This window comes from Cryptomeria japonica, chromosome 8, assembly GCF_030272615.1.
Source record: "Cryptomeria japonica chromosome 8, Sugi_1.0, whole genome shotgun sequence".
Taxonomy (NCBI): Eukaryota; Viridiplantae; Streptophyta; class Pinopsida; order Cupressales; family Cupressaceae; genus Cryptomeria; species Cryptomeria japonica.
Genome location: NC_081412.1, coordinates 672222550 through 672243345, shown reverse-complemented (window position 1 = coordinate 672243345; position 20796 = coordinate 672222550). Strand labels below are relative to the sequence as shown.

Genomic DNA, 20796 nt, shown 5'->3' with positions numbered 1-20796 from the left:
GCATAGTAAGCTAAATATTTTATATGTATTTGGGATGTTTTTAGATGATCTAGGGAGTCTGAATATAAACATCAATATAATTTCAAAATTTTCAAGCAATATAGGGAGCTATCCCCATAAATGATAGCACTTATTGATTAAAAAAAAAAAAAAAAAGATTACTCCATTACTTTATTACATAAGTCGACCTTATATGGGTCTACATTAAATATGACTAGTTACATATATGCCATCCTCGACTTCAATAATAATTTTTCAATGGTAAAATAATTTAATGTAACCATATTTCAAGTTTGATATCATGATGATGGTTGATGGCAACTATTTACATTACTATTTAAAGATTTGTTACAATACATATAATGCTTTGATAGTATAGAGTCTACACTTCTAACTCTTATTTAACTGTATAAACAAGAGCTGCAAGCAACAAAGTTCCTATCGAGCAATGGCAGGAAGTGTAGTTGTTTGGTGTGGTGGAGTAGTAGAAAGATCAAAATGATTTTTATTTTATAAATGCATCTATCAGAATCAATGGGGAAGATGGCAGATATCTACTCAATCACCATGGGATGGGAGGGAATAGTAATCGCCTATCGCGCGGGGCAGGAGCGACCAAACATAGTGGTAGCGGGAGCGACCAAACTATTAACTATTAACTATGCTAGCTATACATTTTGAAGACAAAACTAGTATAGTGTTAATAATTTGTAGTAAAACAAGTGATGGAAATAGAAATGGGACTTGAGATAACTAAAGAAAATGTTGAAAAGGTGTTTTTTTTAATTTTCTTGATAAAACAAGTTTTCCCCTTGTAAGAGTTGAACATTGGTATATAACTAATTTCCTTATTTTATTTTAAAGAAAATGTACATGATCCATGCATTTCTCTTCTTTACTCCTTCAAAGGAGCTTTCCAAAACAAGGGTTGTTAGGTACTGAAATCATTGTTTCTTTGTGGATTCAATGAATAACATGAATTTTTTGTGAATGACAAAGTTCAAAACACAAATTTAGTTTTGTTTTCATTGTTGAGACTATGTTCAGATAATGATTTACACTAGATAATGTTTAAATTCCCTAGACCATGTTCTTCTTGGTCATTCAAAACAGATTCCATGTAATCACAACTTGTAGCTGCAGTGCGATCATTACTGTTGTTGCACTGCCACCAAGCCCACATCTTGGAGAGCCCTGGGCTACAATTGCCTGATATACTGGCTTAGTGTTGAATTTATTATTGCCACTCTTGTGTTTGGGATTTGGTTTGACTGATCTATATATACCATTATTTACTAGTGAGTACATAGCAGTATCTGTGATATTTTGGCTGTAATACAGTCCCAATGATCTTAAGTCATGGCAATTTCCAGCCAATGCAATACCACTTTGATCTACACCATGTAAAAATAAATAAATAAATGAGCACAAATTTCATGTTTTGTTATTAAATTGAACGAAAGTTTTTGCAGTACATATGCTAACTTTCATTTTTATGCATGTTATTAACACACAACCACACAGGTCCAAAGCTCTTAACTCAGGGCAACATTGTGCCAATCCTGTAACACCAACATCATTAACCATCTCACACCAAGCCAGATTCAAAGATTGCAAGTGGCAGCAATTATGAGCCAGTGCCTGGGAATCACAACATATATGCAAATGTTAGATACCAAACATAAGTTGGAGCTTTTGGATTACAATTGATCCTAATTGACCTACTAAATTAGTAATGAAGAATAAACTTGCTTCCCATACCATCTTGAAAGTCAAAAAATTCCATTACAGAACCCTTTGATTTCCAAGAAACAAATAAAATCCACCACACTTGCTAATAGACCTACGAGTAAAGCTCTGTCAAATGCAGCTCTAACGCAGCCACACAAATTTAGATGCCTCAATTTGTTGCACTGCTCTGATAGAAAGATAAGTACATGATCGCTGACTCTAGAACATCCAGTTATGTTAAACTTTTCTAGTAGACTACAACCAGGTGCCAATGCCTCTAGAGATTTATCTGTCAGTTGTGTGTTGTTTGAAAGATCTATAGCATGTAAATTATGGCAATGCTTTGCAACTATTTCTACTGCTTGTTCATTGAGTTGGTGTTGATTCTGGCATAAATTAAGAGATTGCAAATAGTTGAACTTAGGAACAGCTGACAGAACCAAGTTGCTCATGTTCCTCTTACACCTACATTGCAAAAAGATATAGTCACTGCACTTGACATAAAAACACTCGTGATGAACCCCCACTTAAACACCTTTTGAGTAGGAATAGACTGAAAAAATTATATATGGTGCACAGAAGACCTACTATGAGGACATTTCAATAGAAAAACCTTTGGTGAAAAAGGAAAAGCTCTTTAGGAAAAATCAACTAGAATCCCCCTCTTTTAAGTTAAGCCAACATTTAATCTGTAGATGATAGACATTAGCTTCAGGTGATTATAATTTATAACATCCACTATAATTACAATTTGAAGAGAAAAAATTAATGTAGACTTTTAACGTAAACTGGAGGCAAACAAACAGCTTGAAAGACAACAAAATGATATTCTGGTTACATCATTCACACACCATTAATAATAAATATATATTCCAAGAATGACATTTCAACATATTAATAAATATATATTCCAAGAATGACATTTCAACATATAAGCGAAGGACACACACCACTAGCTGAATTTACAAATGCACCTTAGCACAATTATTTTAACCTGATGAAGATCAAGACACCAATCTTGAGGTCCTAATTTATGGAAAAATGTAAGGAGTCTAGCAGGATTTACAAAAATGACTACTTTACTACAAGGAATGACCTTTAAAGACATTAAGGTCCATACTAACATGGCAAGCCATAAAACTACCTGCTAATGATGCCTGAGAGGGCTAATATGTCTTAGAATGATGTTCAATCATACCAAAAAAATTGATGCTGAAATGTTAAGATTCACTACCACTGCTCACATATCAGTATATAGCAACCACAAAACTACAAAAAGCCAAAAAAAGGCAACCTTGGGTAAGAAACAAAGTAAATTTGCAAAACTGTAGGTAGCTTAACCCAAGTAGCTAGCATCATTTATTAAAAAATGTCCAAGGCAGTCGAATGGGCATGAAACATAATCACCACCTTGTTTCCAGAACTGTTACAGAGGATATCTGATATTTTTCATGATGTGGATCAAAAAGGGATATGACTCATGGAACACATGGAAGGGGTATGGAATAGAATCTAAAAATTTAGTATAGACAAAATGGAGTATTGTTCATGACCTCAGAATAGAGAAACAAAATTTAAGTACACTATCATAATCAGAAGAAGCATATCTTTCTCAATCAGACAGCTTGTTTGAAGAGGATAATTTCAAAACCCTTAGGAGGCACTACTTCTCTTCTTTCTTGTTAATCACTTAGACCACCATATCTATTCTTGTACTCAAGCTAAATTGTTCAATCATACTTAGAGATCCTTCTAATTTATTTTATCAACTATTATGATTTCTTTTTTCCTTGGTGAGGGGACCTTCCATGGCCCCAATACTGTGAATTTCCTCAACAGTGAAAAAGATAGAATCAATTTTAATTGGCTTGGTTACTATAAAAAAATAAATATCAAATTCTCACCATTAAAGTGAAAGATCTTGAACACCAACACAGATTGCATCTCTCCAGCCAGTGCATACACCCAAGGCAACAATGATAGAGTGGTCATCCGCAAGCACAAGAATGCGCACAAGGAGCTCCATGGGTGAATCATGCCATTTGGAATGCATAGCATCATCTTCAGTTTCAATCTGCACATTGTATAAAACACTATAATTCTACATAGCAGGATTCTTTTCTTGCTTGATCATTGTGAAGGGCATTGGCTTCAATGCTTGGGGCTATTGGGGGATCATAGGTTTGATGTTTTCTTTCCCTGACATACTTAATGCTCAGCCAATTCCCCACCTTAATTCTATTACAGTGTACACAATATGCTAAGTTATTACAATCTGCACACACAAACACCAAAAGAATAAGTAACAGGAAGAAACAACAAAAAAATTAACTTCCAAAACAAACACATCTTACAATAAGGTACAGAAAGCTAAAACACAAAAAAGTAACCTCATCAAATAGACAACAAAGCTATAAAGTTCTTAGTCATATTTATAAATTATAAGGATAAATAACCTTGCTCACATCAATAGGTGATTACTTTTCAAATCAATCAAGTTTAACCATTTGATGTCTCTATATACAGTGATATGACTAGAGGCAGCACACATCCATCACTTCATATATGATTTTATTTACAACAAGGCTAACAATCTTGATATCTTCAATTTCAATTTACATTCTAACAAATCAAGAATTGCAACCAATATAACAATATTTATAATATTTAAGCCCATATGTAAAATTTGTTTACGTGATTCCCAAAAGTGCTTAAGAGTCCAGTCTCTAAGTTCAAATAAAGGACTTATAGCACATTATTGATCATGTCTTTGTTACAGGGCCATGGGTTAGTCCTGTTTTAGGCCCCATACAATATCGATGTACAACATCCAAGTCAGCATCAACAATAGAGAACAAAAATAGAGAGAGAGAGAGAGAGAGAGAGAGAGAGAGAGAGAGAGAGAGAGAGAGAGAGAGAGAGAGAGAGAGAGAGAGAGAGAGAGAGAGAGAGAGAGAGAGAGAGAGAGAGAGAGAGAGAGAGAGAGAGAGAGAGAGAGAGAGAGAGAGAGGGAGGAGAGAGAGAGAGAGAGAGAGAGAGAGAGAGAGAGATTTTATGCATCTAATGCAAGAGAACTATGCTTGTCAGCAAATTTCCAAAAATGCAGGATAATCTACTTTAAGAAAATAGTAAAAACTACTTAACAAAATGTCAAACTGTGATAAAAGTAAGTCATGAAAAGATTAAAGAAACTTTACAAAAACAACAGATCAAATCAAATTAGTGTAGAACCTCTGTTTCATTAGGCTCATGGATTAATTTGCAGAACTAGCATTATATCAACAGAAAGGTAATACGCCAAAAATTGTCACAAGAAACATAAAAAGGATTGGAAAGACTCTTGAAAACATGCTTGACAATTATATTGTCCTCCTCACCATTCTTGCAAGTAGGTGTCTGTGGTTAAAAATAGCAGCTTCTACAAATATAATGTGAAAACACAATATATATTAATAATGATCCTTATTCATGAGTTGATGGGTGGGATGAGTTTTAGTGTAAATCGTCAGGCTTTTATATGCCATACCACAATGAAAATGTGTTAACACACCACAAAATATTAATATAACACACCATATCGTAAATATCAAACCTCAAAATAATCAAAGAGCTACCAGATAGCGGTGACAAGAAAAGGTGTTAACATAGTACACTACAATCTCACGAGTCATTGGCTTTGATATATTAAACATGTGGTCGTGTTGCTATAAGAAGAAAGCTATTTCTTATGATCATCGTGCTACGACAGGCCTAGATGGAACAAGCTAAGTTCTCTAATTTGATAATTTCCAAAGACAAAGGTCATGCCTAATTGATAGCTTGGAAAGTTGTAGATTTTTCAAAGTCCCTATCAGTGATTGACTTTCCTTCATCTGTCTCTTTGCTTCTTGTCTCTTTTCCACAAAAATAGAGACTAGTTAACTTGTCTTGTAGTTTTTCCTATACACCCAACACTTTTGGAGATTTATTTTCTCCACTCTCCTTGTTCATTTTCCTAAGTCTTGGTCATGGAGAGAAACACTCTTTAGGCTTTCCCCATATCACAATGTCATTGTCTAGATATTCATACACATTATCCTAAAGCATATTTAGTGATTTTGATGCATGGTTTCCTTCCCTTGTATTTTCGTTCCCCTATAAATTAAATCGTTGATTCTATGTACATATATATCTCCTCATATCCTTATTTTGTAGTAGGATATGTAGACTAAACCTAAACTAAAAAAAACCTTGGTCTTTCTACAAGCTCAACTGCAATCATTTGAAGATAGAACTTAAGATTACAAACCTAATAGGAGTATTGACCTATCAAGGGACTATTGTTGTATTTTTTACTCTCACATTTTGGTGGTCTATGTTTTGAATTCTAGAAGGTTTTTGTGGTCCCTATCATGGGTCTAGAGCTTTGTTTAATGCAAAATCTTCATCTATTATCACCATCATTGAATTGAACTAAATTGTTAATGACTTACCCTCTCAAAAATAGTAAGGTTAGGATGACCAAAGAAACATATATTTTGTTTGGGATTTGTCTATAGATCTAGTAAATTTTGATCGCGAATGCTCGATGTGTTCTTTAAGACTAACAATGTGATCATTTAATTACTCAAAACTCTTGTAATCATGAAATTTTTTCATTTAATATATACTACTCTTTGTAATTGCTTTGTAAATTGTATCTCTTATTGTGATTCCAGTCATTTCAAAAATCAAAATTAGAAAAAAAAAACTAATAATAGATTATGACTTATACCTCTCAACCTAAACATCCTCATGCTTAAATTTCCCATGAAAGAAATTAAGTAGGGAATTAATAATGGCCTCTACTCGGTAAGAGGAAGAGAAAGTAGGGATTAAATAAAAATAAAATGTGAGCATAGAACGATGAGTTGAAACCACAAGGAAGTAGTGAGACGCATGATACAAGAAAGTACATGCAAGGTTCGGTTTTAATTCATTTGATGGGTGAACATACGTCTTTTTATATGTCATAAAATATTGCATAGAATATACACATATTATAAATACTAGCTTACATATATTTGATTTTAAACAAATATATATATATATATAATACGCCAATATATATGCTTTTCGAGGCGACTATTTTTATCATGTACCCCGAACTCTAATAGGCGCCTCGAAAAGGATATATCACGGCGTATTATATATATATTTGATTAAAATCAAATATATGTAAGCTAGTAGTAGTCGCGGCAACATGGGAAACAATAAAAAAATTCAAAATAGAACTATATAAGATTATACTATTAATGTTTGTTGCATTAATATGTAATATTATTATTGCAATTATTATTATTATTTTCTATTTGTTTGTACTAAAATGAATTATATTATTATATTATTATGTAGAGATATATGAAATTTTAAATATCTATTTAGACTATTTTATATAATATATTTGTGTTGCAAGATCAAAGCAAATACTAAAATCTAAGATAATATAAAACTTTATTTAATGATAATATAAAATTTTATTTAATCGCGAGTATTATGGTTATGGTTAGCATTAGGGTTAAGGTTAGTATTATGGTTAGGGTTAAGGTTTACATCATGGTTCAAGTTAGATTTATGATTAGGGTTAGGGTTATGATAATGGTTAGGGTCAGCATCAAAGTTAAGGTTTGGTTTTGGTTTAGGATTATGGTTAGGGTTAGGGTTATGGTTGTTGTTTAATATTAGGGTTAAATTTATGGTTAAGGTTATAGTTTAGTGTCAGGCTTACAATTATAACTGGGGGTATGGTTAGGATTACGATTTGGTTTATGGTTATGTTTTGGATTAGGGTTAAGGTTTGTATTAGGGTCAGGGTTAAGGTTTATATTATTGTTAGGGTTATGATTAGGGTTAGGGATTAGGGTTAGGAATATGGTAATAGTTAGGGTGTATATCATGGTTAAGGTTAGCATCAAGTTTTGGTTCTAGTATAGGATCATGGTTAGGGTTAAGCTTAGGGTTAGGGTTAGAATTATAATTAGGATTAGGGTTAGAGTTAGGGTTAAGATTGCAATGGAAGATAGTATGCAATGATAGCTATAAGAGTTATGGTTTGGGTTAGGATTAGGGTTGTTAGGGTTAGAATCTAGATTAAAGGGAGTTATAATATTATCGATAAAATAAGTTATAATTGGTTTTAGTTAATGATTAGAGTTATTATTGTAGGATAATGCTTTGGGTAAGGATTCAAGTTCAATTAGAATCAGTTATTAAATAAATCTTTTTATTAAAATAAATTATATTATAATATTATATATTACATGGAGATATATGATATTTAATATATCTATTTAGACTATTTTTAATAATATATATTTGTTGCAAGATCAAAGCATATTAAACTTTATTTAACAACAAGTATTATGGTTATGGTTAGGATTAGGGTTAAGTTAGTGTTATGGGTGGGGATAAGGTTTACATCATGGTTTGGGTTAGGGTTTATATCATCTTTTAGGTTTGGGTTTTGGTTACGGTTTAATATTAGGGTTAGATTTATGGTTAGGGTCAAGGTTTAGTGTCAGGGTTACAATTATGTAACTTAGTGTTTACATCAAAGGTAGGGTTAAGGTAAGCATAATTACAGTTAGGGTGAGGGTTGGAATTATAATTGGGGGTATGGTTAGGATTAGGATTTGGTTTATGGTTATGTTTTGGATTAGAGTTAATGTTACCATTATGGCTATGATTAGGGTTAAGGTTTGCTTTTGGTTTAGGATTATGGTTAGGGTTAGGGTTTAGTGTTAACCTTAAGTTTATGGTAAGGGTATAGTGTCAGGGTTACAATTACATTAGGGTTTATATCAAAGTTAGGGTTAGAATTAGGGTTATGGTTCAATTACGTTAAAGTTAGGGTTAAATTAGTATTCAAGTTCAATTAGGATTAGGGTTTGGGTTAGATTAAGGTTAGGAATAGATTAGGATTAAGGTTCAATTTGGGTTAGGGTTAAGTTTAGGGTGGGATTAAAGTTAGGCTTAGGGTTTATGATTATGGTTAGGTTAGCATTATGATTAGGGTAAAGAATATGATTTCGGGTTAGGGCTAAGGATTATTGTTAGGGTTAGGGTTAGGCTAGGGTTAGGGCTAAGGAATATTATTTAATTCTCTATGGTTATAGTGAAGTTTAGGGTTATGTTATGGTTTGGTTTTAATTATGGTAAGATTAGGTTTAGGGTTAATGTTAAGCTAAAATTAGGAATAGGGTTAAGATTGGAGGTAGGGTTTAATTCTAGGTTTTAATTATGGTTAGATTTGAGTATGACTACATGATTAGGGTTTGATTATGGTTATAGTTAGGTTTTGGTTATGATTAGGGTTAGGGTTTGATTATAGTTAAGATTAGGGTTTAATTATGATTTGGGTTAGGGTTTGATATAATTATGGTTTGCTTATGGTTAGGATTTGATGATGGTTAGATTGGGGTTCAATTAGGTCTAGTTTATGGATATTGTCAAGGTTAGGGTTTAATTATGGTAAGGCTTAACATAAGAGTTCAATTAGGGTTATGATTCAATTACATTATGGTTTGGGTTAAATTAGGATTAAAGTTCAATTAGGGTAATGATTCAATTACATTAGGAGTAGGGTTAAATTAGGATTAAATTTTAATTAGGGTTAGGGTTTGGGTTAGAATTCAATTAGGATTAGAGTCCAATTAGGGTTATAATTTAGTTTAGGGTTATGGTCCAGTTGTTGTTAGATGAGGGTTGAAGTTGTAGGTTTCAATTATGGTAAGATTAGGTTTAGGGTTAATGTTAACCTAAAATTAGGGTTAGGGTTAAGATTGGAGGTAGGGTTTAATTATAGGTTTTTATTACAGTTAGATTTGAGTTTGATTATGGTTAGGATAAATTTTTCATTATGATGAGGGTTAGGGTTTGATTATGATTAGGTTTTGGTATTGTTATGATTTGATAATGGTTAAGGGTTAATGCTAATTGGATTGGGGTTGAATTAGGTCTCTATTACAAATATTATCAAGGTTAGGGTTTAATTATGGTAATATTTTTATTATAGTTAGGTTTAGTATAATACTAAAATTTGTTTAGGGTTAGAATTAGGGTTATGATTCAAATACATTAGGCTTAGGGCTAAATTAGGATTGAAGGATAATTAGGGTTAAGGTTTGGGCTAGACTTTAATTAAGGATCTACTATTGCTGGATGAATCTCGGGGTTATGGTTACGTTTCAAATATTGTTTGAGTTATAGTTTAATTAACATTATGGTTTAAGCACAATTAGGGTTAAGGACTAATATTAGCTTAGGGTTGGGGTTCAATTAGAGAAAAATCTTAGTTAGGGTTTAATGGGTTATAGTTAATTATAGTTAGGGTTCAATTGTAGTATAGTTTGATTGTGATAAGGGTTTAATTATAGTTAGGCTTAGGATTTGAGTCTAATTAGGGTTAGAATTTGGTTTATTATTCAATTAAATTAGGGTTAGGGTTCAATTTGGTGCATTGTTCGAGTTAAGACTTTTATATTTTTTTTTACATGTTATAAAATATTTTCTATTTGTAAAATTGAACCTATTTTCATTTACTTCTCAAAAATTCTTTACTGAAAAGATTATGTGTTTTCTTAAGTAAAAGAATATAATACTTTAGTATATTAATAAATTATTATATATTCTATAAAATAGAATAAAATATTATCTTAGATTTTAGTATTTGCTTTGATCTTGCAACACAAATATATTATATAAATTAGTCTAAATAGATATTTAAAATTTCATATATCTCTACATAATAATATAATAATATTATAATATAATTTATTTTAGTACAAACAAATAGAAAATAATAACAATAATTACAATAATAATATTACATATTAATGCAACAAACATTAATAGTATAATATTATATAATTCTATTTTGAATTTTTTTATTGTTGCCCATGTTGCCGCGACTGCTACTAGCTTACATATATTTGATTTTAATCAAATATATATATAATACGCCGAGATATATCCTTTTCGAGGCGCCTATTAGAGTTCGGGGTACATGATAAAATATGTGCCTCGAAAAGGATATATCACGACGTATTATATATATATCTTATTAAAATCAAACATATGTAAGCTAGTAGCAGTCGCCGCAACATGGGCAACAATAAAAAAATTCAAAATAGAATTATATAATATTATACAATTAATGTTTGTTGCATTAATATTTAATCTTATTATTGCAATTATTATTATTATTTTCTATTTGTTTGTACTAAAATAAATTATATTATAATATTATTATGTAGAGATATATGAAATTTTAAATATCTATTTAGACTATTCTATATAATATATTTGTGTTTAAAGATCAAAGCAAATACTAAAATCTAAGATAATATAAAACTTTATTTAATGATAATATAAAATTTAATTTAATTGCGAGTATTATGGTTATGGTTAGCATTAGGGTTAAGGTTTATATCATGGTTCAAGTTAGATTTATGATTAGGGTTAGGGTTATGATAATGGTTAGGGTCAGCATCAACGTTAGGGTTTGGTTTTGGTTTAGGATTATGGTTAGCTTTAAGGTTTAGGATTATGGTTAGGGTCAGGGTTATGGTTGCAGTTTAATATTAGGGTTAAATTTATGGTTAAGGTTATAGTTTAGTGTCAGGCTTACAATTATAACTGGGGGTATGGTTAGGATTATGATTTGGTTTATGGTTATGTTTTGGATTAGGGTTAAGGTTCGTATTATGGTTAGGGTTAAGGTTTATATTATGGTTAGGGTTATGATTAGGGTTGGAGATTAGGGTTAGGAATATGGTAATAGTTAGGGTGTATATCATGGTTAGGGCTAGCATCAAGTTTTGGCTCTGGTATAGGATCATAGTTAGGGTTAAGCTTAGGGTTAGGGTCAGAATTATAATTAGGATTAGGGTTAGAGTTACGGTTAAGATTGCAATTGAAGATAGTATGCGATGATAGCTATAAGAGTTATGGTTTGGGTTAGGATTAGGGTTGTTAGGGTTAGGGTCTAGATTAAAGGGAGTTATAATATTATTGATAAAATAAGTTATAATTGGTTTTAGTTAATGATTAGAGTTATTATTGTAGGATAATGCTTTGGGTAAGGGTTCAAGTTCAATTAGAATCAATTATTTAATAAATATTTTTATTAAAATAAATTATATTATAATATTATATTACATGGAGATATATGATATTTAATATATCTATTTAGACTATTTTTAATAATATATATTTGTTGCAAGATCAAAACAAATACTTAACTCTAAGATATATTAAACTTTATTTAACAACAAGTATTATGGTTATGGTTAGGATTAGGGTTAAGGTTAGTGTTATGGTTGGGGATAAGGTTTACATCATGGTTTGGGTTAGGGTTTATATCATGTTTAGGGTTTGGGTTTTGGTTATGGTTTAATATTAGGGTTAGATTTATGGTTAGGGTCAAGGTTTAGTGTCAAGGTTACAATTATGTAACTTAGTGTTTACATTAAAGGTAGGGTTAAGGTAAGCATAAATATAGTTAAGGTGAGGGTTGGAATTATAATTGGGGGTATGGTTAGGATTAGGATTTGGTTTATGGTTATGTTTTGGATTAGAGTTAATGTTACCATTATGGTCAGGGTTAAGGCTTATATCATGGTTAGGGCTATGATTAGGGTTAGGGTTTGCTTTTGGTTTAGGATTATGGTTAGGGTTAGGGTTTAGTGTTAACCTTAAGTTTATGGTAAGGGTATAGTGTCAAGGTTACAATTACTTTAGGGTTTATATCAAAGTTAGGGTTAGAAGTAGGGTTATAGTTCAATCACATTAAAGTTAGGGTTAAATTAGTATTCAAGTTCAATTAGGATTAGGGTTTGGGCTAGATTAAGGTTCAATTTGGGTTAGGGTTAAGTTTAGGGTGGGATTATTGTTAGGGAATTAGGGTTTATGATTATGGTTAGGTTAGCATTATGAATAGGGTAAGGAATATGATTTCAGGTTAGGGCTAAGGATTATCGTTAGGGTTAGGGCTAGGTTAGGGTTAGGGCTAAGGAATATTGTTTAATTCTCTACAGTTATAGTGAAGTTTAGGGTTATGTTATGGTTTGGTTTTAATTATGGTAAGATTAGGTTTAGGGTTAATGTTAAGCTAAAATTAGGAATAGGGTTAAGATTGGAGGTAGGGTTTAATTTCTAGGTTTTAATTATGGTTAGATTTGAGTTTGACTACATGATTAGGGTTTGATTATGGTTATAGTTAGGTTTTAATTATGATTAGGGTTAGGGTTTAATTATGATTTGGGTTAGGGTTTGGTATAATTATGGTTTTCTTATGGTTAGGATTTGATGATGGTTAGATTCGGGTTCAATTAGGTCTAGTTTATAGATATTGTGAAGGTTAGGGTTTAATTATGGTAAGGCTTAACATAAGAGTTCAATTAGGGTTATGATTCAATTACATCATGGTTTGGGTTAAATTAGGATTAAAGTTCAATTAGGGTAATGATTCAATTACATTAGGAGTAGGGTTAAATTAGGATTAAATTTTAATTAGGGTTAGGGTTTGGGCTAGAATTCAATTAGGATTAGAGTCCAATTAGGGTTATAATTTAGTTTCAGGTTATGGTTTAGTTGTTGTTAGATGAGGGTTGAAGTTGTAGGTGTTTTAAAATTATATGGGGTTATAGTTAAGTTTAATGTTAGGTTATGATTAGGTTTCAATTATGATAAGATTAGGTTTAGGGTTAATGTTAACCTAAAATTAGGGTTAGGGTTAAGATTGGAGGTAGGGTTTAATTATAGGTTTTTATTACAGTTAGATTTGAGTTTGATTATGGTTAGGATAAAGTTTTTGTTATGATTAGGGTTAGGGTTTGATTATGATTAGGTTTTGGTATAGTTATGATTTGGTTATGGTTAAGGGTTAATGCTGATTAGATTGGGGTTGAATTAGGTCTGTATTACAGACATTATCAAGGTTAGGGTTTAATTATGGTAATATTTTTTTTTTAGTTAGGTTTAATATAATACTAAAATTTGTTTAGGGTTAGAATTAGGGTTATGATTCAAATACATTAGGCTTAAGGCTAAATTAGGATTGAAGGCTAATTAGGGTTAGGGTTTGGGCTAGACTTTAATTAAGGAACTACTATTGTAGGATGAATCTTCGGGTTATGGTTACATTTCAAATATTGTTTGAGTTATAGTTTAATTAACATTATGGTTTAAGCACAATTAGGGTTAAGGATTAATAGTAGCTTAGGGTTGGGATTCAATTAGAGAAAAATCTTAGTTAGGGTTTAATGGGTTATAGTTAATTATAGTTAGGGTTCAATTGTAGTATGCTTTGATTGTGATAAGGGTTTAATTAGAGTTAGACTTAGGATTTGAGTCTAATTAGGGTTAGAATTTCATTTATTATTCAATTAAATTAGGGTTAGGGTTCAATTTGGTTTAGGGATAGGGTTCAATTTTGTGTATTGTTAGAGTTAAGACTTTTAGAATTTTTTTTTACATGTTATAAAATATTTTCTATTTGTAAAATTGAACCTATTTTCATTTACTTCTCAAAAATTCTTTAGTGAAAAGATTATGTATTTTCTTAAGTAAAAGAATATAATACTTTAGTATATAAATAAATTATTAAATATTCTATAAAATAAAATAAAATATTGTTTCAGAAAATTATATTAATTTTAAATTTAATAATTTTAGTTAAATAAAATAGCTGTATTATACATATTAAAAAATTCTGGATTAGTATAGATATCTAAAACACTTCTATATAATATATAAGAGCATCCTTCAAATGGATGTCTTTAATAAATTTATATTAATTTTATTATCTTTTATGTGCCACTTTCACCTTTTTTTATTTTGATAAAAAAAATTAAAATCATTTGTATTTATGATTAAAATCTAATCGTTTCCATGTCACTGGTGTACTATGAGATATGGTTGTTTTATTACTTGTATTGTTGGCTAAATACATGGTCTAGAATTTTGTTAAGGATAAGCATTCAGTTTTTTAAATTTTTCTTCATCCCATCTTTTTCAAACTTTTTAATGTTTTTTTGTTATTTTCTATTGAGTTAAGAGCTATTTAATTTATCTACATTATTTACTTATTATTTATTCACTATTTGATTTTTTTCATATAATTATCTAAAAATAATGGTTGTAAAGCATGGTTCATAGATGAAAATAGTAATTTAAAACCATTGTTTATGTTCGTTTAAGGAAACAACTCTTTGAAAGAAGAAAGTTTCATATAATCATTATTTGATTGTTTTCATATAATTATCTAAAAATAATTCATTATTTCACCCATATCCATGATAATAGGGATAGTAGATATAGAAACTTGGGTGTAAAGCATGTTCATAGATGAAAATAGCAATTTAAAACCATTGTTTATGTTCTTTTAAGGAAACAACTCTTTGAAAGAAGATAGCTACAAACTTGTCTTGGAGACATTCTATCTATTATATTGAGGTTTTTTCCTTATTATTATTTTATTTGGTCATTCTTTATATGTAGATTTTTGGAAAAAAAAATGTTACTATATTGATATTTGAAAATATAGAAAGATATTTGTCACAATCTTAATTTATTTTAAGTGGTTAAATTATAGAAACTTTAAGAATAAAACTTATTTTAAATTTTATGGAAAATGTTGTGATGCTCTGTAAAAAGGATTAGAAAATCTATTTGATGGAAACACACACAAGAACACAAGAAACAAATGTTAGTGTTAGCAACAAAAGATTATCCTAAACAGGCATATCAAGAGAGATATTAAGCATGAAATAGAAAGCATATAAACATAGAATAAAATAGCTAATCAAGATGCTCATAGTTGCTCCTCCCTTGTTACTCTCCTCTCCAAGTTCCACATGAGTGTAGCTCTCAGCTTTTAGCACTAGCCATGGATGCCATATGGAGATTCAAGATGGTTGAATATGATAAACAAATGCTATGCAAGTGTAGATAGTGATGCTATGAAAAAGCTCTATGCTAATACTAGTATAACAACAATACTCTAATGCTTCCTTCTTTGCTTGAGGAGAAGGGTTCTATTTATAGAAGAAATGGGAAAATGAAGGGTTAAGATTGAGAAATCTTAACAAGGGTTAGGATTGAAAGCTATTCAATCCATGTGAGACTTTCAACCCAATCCCATGTTGACAAGTGTCACCATGAGGAGGCTTGAGAGGAGAGATAAAGAGCTTGAGAGGAGAGATAAAAAGTATTAAATGCTTGAGGGGACATGATGGTTACCCTAGTCAAAGAAATAAATGTTTTGAAGAGACCCATGAGTCAAAAGGATGGTTAAGTTAGAGGAAAGTCTCTAACCAAAGGTAAAAGGTGAGTTAACCATAAATGGTTATGTAAGAGCCTTTAATGGTTTGGAAGACTTTAGAGGTTAACCATTTGAAGACTTAAAGCCTTAAATGCCTTTCAAACACTTTGAGGGCTTTGAGAAGTGACTTCAAGTCGCTTAGGAATGTGACAATATTTAGGGGATGGGTTAGGCTAATTAGGAAGGGGTTAGAAGAATCTAGAAGGGGGTTAGGATTGTAAGTGGGTTTTGTAGGAGAATGCAAGTGGGAGGAATTTTGGGATTTTCAATTAAAATAAAATCATTTATTTCAATTAAATGGTGTAATTTTCATTTGGGTAAATATTCAAATTAATATTAATTTATTTAAATGAGAAAAAGGAAGATAAAGCATTAAATGCTTGAAGACTTTAAGGGAAACCATTAAAGGTTTGAGAAGACTCTAGAAGGAAGCCATTAAATTTGAAGACTTTAAGGGAAACCATTAAAGTCTTAAGAAGACTATAGAAGGAAGCCATTGAGTTTGAAGACTTTAAGGAAAACCATTAAAGGCTTGAGAAGACTCTAGAAAGAAGCCATTAAGTTTGAAGACTTTAAGGGAAACCATTAAAGGTTTCAAGTGGGTGAGGATAAATAGGATTTTAAATAAATAATTTATTTAAAATAGTTGTGCAACTTGCATTTGTAGGAAAATGCAAGTGGGTGGAGGATAAAGGTGATTTAAATAAATAATTTATTTAAAATAGTTGTGCAACTTGCATTTGTAGGAAAATGCAAGTGGGTGGAGGATAAAGGTGATTTAAATAAATAATTTATTTAAAATAGTTGTGCAACTTGCATTTGTAGGAAAATACAAGTGGGTGGAGGATAAAGGTGATTTAAATAAATGTTAATTTATTTAAATGTGAGAGATGGGATTTTGGGGGTTTTAAATAAATATTAATTTATTTAAATGTGAGAGAAGATTTAATTAAACAAATATGATTTATTTATTTAATTAATGGTCTAAATTTGGTTAAGTGAATTAAATCAAATAAATTGAATAATTTATTTAATTAATAGGAGAAGAGGGTTAAGATGAATTAATTAAATATTAATTTAATTAATTATTGATTGATGGTTAAATAATCAAATAAATACTAAATATTCATTTAATTAAGTGGATAGATTTATGTGACTACATTTGCCCCTCTTTGAGATGGTGCAGTTTTATCGCGTCGTTTCAAAGAAAGAAAAATAGGTGTGAAGAAATATGCCCCATAAATGTTAATTTAGTGGGTGGTATGCCCCCTCGACAGATGGGCTGAAAAATTTCAAAAAATCGGGCGATCTCTCAAAAAAGAACAAGAAGTGGAGGGGAAGTAGAATAGAAGAAATTAGTAATAACAGTGAAAGAATGGAAGAAAAATAGAGTGAATACGGAGAAATGGCAAGCCAGTGAGTACCCGTAGGTTATGCAGGAGAAACGGTGCAAATGTGGTGTTGTGCTTTTGAATGATGCTATATAATTGATCAAAATGGTTGGACAATCTGGTGCAATTGGTTAAATTGCCCCGATCGAGTCAAAGTGTGACAGTTGATGTCAGTTGGTCGCTTGGATAGGATAAAGTTTGAGTAAGTGAATCAAAGTGACCTGATGTGACTTGGACAATTGATGTAATTGCCTGATGAAGTCAAGGTATATGAAGCAAAATTCTCGTTGAGACATAGACAATTGATGTAATTGTCTGTTGGATTGTGTTTGATTGGTTGATCAATTGATAGTGTGTGCATGTGATGGATGGTTGTGGGGAATCATGGCAACCCCTTTGAGACTAGGTCATTATGATAAATGCCTGATGTAGTCTAGGATTACCATGATCGATTACCTATTGAGACCCGAAGATACTTGATCAGAGTATTTGTTGATAGTCTAGGTGTGTGGGAGTTGATGTATCTGTGTAGACAGAGTGACTGGCTTAATTTTTTGGATTGGTGAGGATGGGAGGCGATGAAGGGATTAGGATGATGTTGATCATCAAGATAGGGAGGGTGAGGGGGGATTCGATGTTAGATAGAAGATATGGAGGACTAGGACTGAGTCCTATGGAAGAAGATGAGTAAAATAGAGTATGCATTATTATGACTATGTATGCATGATATGCAGCTATTATGAATGTATGGATGGGTGGAATGCAATGAAATGCAATATATACAGATGAGATGAGATGACGATCCATAGTGCTCTATTTTCATCATTGAGCTTTAAAATGTTGTAAGAAAATACAAGCAACTTGACATAAAGATTCAAGATGACCAGAGTATTTCTTACATGGATTTGATATAGCAAGTTAATACAAGCAACTTGATATAATGGATCAAGTTGACCTAAGTATTGCTTGCAGAACAGACAAGGATTACCTCCTTTCATGCATGACTTGGATCATCCTCCTTGATCTTTGGCTAATCATATCCTAAGACAAGTGCATACCGTAATAAGAGATAAAACCTTTATCTAGTTTGGATGAGGTAGGAAGAACCAAAGAAAGAGCATTGTACCTACAAACAAACAATATATACATAAAGAATAAAGAATATGGATCCTTGGTAATGGTTCATGCTCATATGGTTGAGGTATACACTGTAGTCAGCAAGCCGTAGTGACCTATGACTGTATTTTGCATATGATCATGTAACTTAGTGAACTTCCCATGTAGACACCATTAGTACATGCCCCATAACTTCATCGGAAATAAATCGCAGAGGATACAAACAAATGCTGCAAGAACCTAAAATAAATAACCCATAAATCAATCAAGTATTTGATAGCTTAAATAAAATTTTCTTGTCAAAGAAAATGTCATCTTGTCTTTGTTTTGGTAAGGAAGGATGCATCCTTGTTAAAGATAGTTTGTTGTGTAGATTGTTGATGTTGTTTGGTTTGATTGATAAATGGTCATTTTGTTAAGTATGTCGCAATGTTTGTTTGGGATCTGCATAGATGGGTATGTACAATGTATTGCCCTGTTGTTGATTGATTTTCAATGTTTTTTGATGTTTTTTGGTTTTTTGTGATTGTTTTGAATATTTTTGGTATTTTGATTGTTTTGAATGTTTTTGGTATTTTGATTGTTTTGAATGTTTTTGGGATTTTGATTCTTTTGAATGTTTTTGGTATTTTGATTGTTTTGAATGTTTTTGGTATTTTGATTGTTTTGAATGAAGAACCCAATGAATCATAAGATAATGCCAAATCCACATCCATCAATAGATTAAGAGCATTGCCCCCATTTTAGACACGACTATGAAAAAGCGGGATGCAAGACGCATGAAGTACTATCTCTTTATTGCAGATCAATAACAAACCATGGTCGAGACAGATGTATGTGTGTACGGAATGAATGTGATCGCAACAAGCTTGAAACACAATGGAGCCATAGTTTTTACGATTGGCGCCTGTTTGCCAGGTTTTCACCATCGCACTTATCCAAGGTGCCAACGGAGTGGTTGTTCAACATTTGGATGCGTGATTTTTCTTTACTTTTTTTTTTATGCTTTTATATTTTCTTCAGGACATTTATCTGAGTGTATTTGGATTGTTTTCTAGTATGTATGAGAGCCTGATACTTTGTACAGCTTTACATATAAAACTGTTTGAGGTGCATGCTGTTGATCGGATCTGCTAGTGGTTCTCCTTCTAAAGTAGCCAACTTATATGCCCCGGACCCAAATACAGCAGTGATAACATATGGACCTAGTCAATTTAATTCAAACTTTCCCTGATGTTCTTTGTTTGGTTGTTTATGAGGATTCTCTCGAAGAACAAGATCACCTACCTCAGATGTACATTGTCGAACTCGATGATTATAGCTTCTGCTCATGCACTGTTGATAGGCTTTGAGGTGGTTGTATGTAGCTTGTCATTTCTCATCAAGTAGCTCTAAGTCTTGGAGGTGTGAGACTCTGTATGCTTCATCATCTATCAGATTATGCAAGGAAACCCATAGTGATGGTATCTCGACCTCAATAGGTAGAATAGCTTTGGCAACATAGACCAATGAGTAGGGAGTTGCGCTTGTAGGGGTTCGAATGCTAGTTTGATATGCCCATAGTGCTGGATTCAATTGAACATGCCAATCACGCCCGACATCATTGACTATCTTCTTGAGGATTCTCAATATGTTTTTATTTGATGCTTTAGCCTGACCATTTCCTTGTGGGTAATAGGGGGTGGAAAAGCGGTGTTGGATGTGAAATTTCTCACAGAGTTCATGGACATCCTGATTTTTGAAAGGAAGACCATTATCTATGATGATGGACATGGGTACACCATACTGGCAGATGATGTAATTGAGGATGAATGAGGCGATCTTCTTGCCGGTGACTTGGGTAAGTGGAATAGCTTCGATCCACTTTGTGAAGTATTCGGTGGCGGTAATAATGAATTTATGGCCATTAGATGAAGATGGATGGATTTTACCCACAGGGTCAAGGCCCCATTGACAAAAAGGCCATGGTGTTGTGATTGGTTGCAATTATTGTGCTAGTGCATGTATCAGGTCTCCATGAACTTGGCATTTCTTGCACTTTCTGACAAAGTAGTATGAGTCTTTTTCCATAGATGGCCAATAGTATCCATTGCGTAGGAGTTTCTTGGCTAGTGATGGACCACTTGCATGGGTTCCACAAATTCCTTCATGTACCTCTTCCAAGGCCTTTGTTATCTCATTCTATTCCAGACATCAAAGGAGAGTACCATCAAGACT

At 31.8% G+C, this 20796-nt stretch overlaps 1 pseudogene; it reads right to left on the bottom strand.

The window, feature by feature from the left end:
* Positions 1-1104: 1104 nt before the first annotated feature.
* The window catches only part of LOC131075225 (F-box protein SKP2A-like), a 44914-nt pseudogene continuing 25222 nt past the window's right edge, over positions 1105-20796 (bottom strand).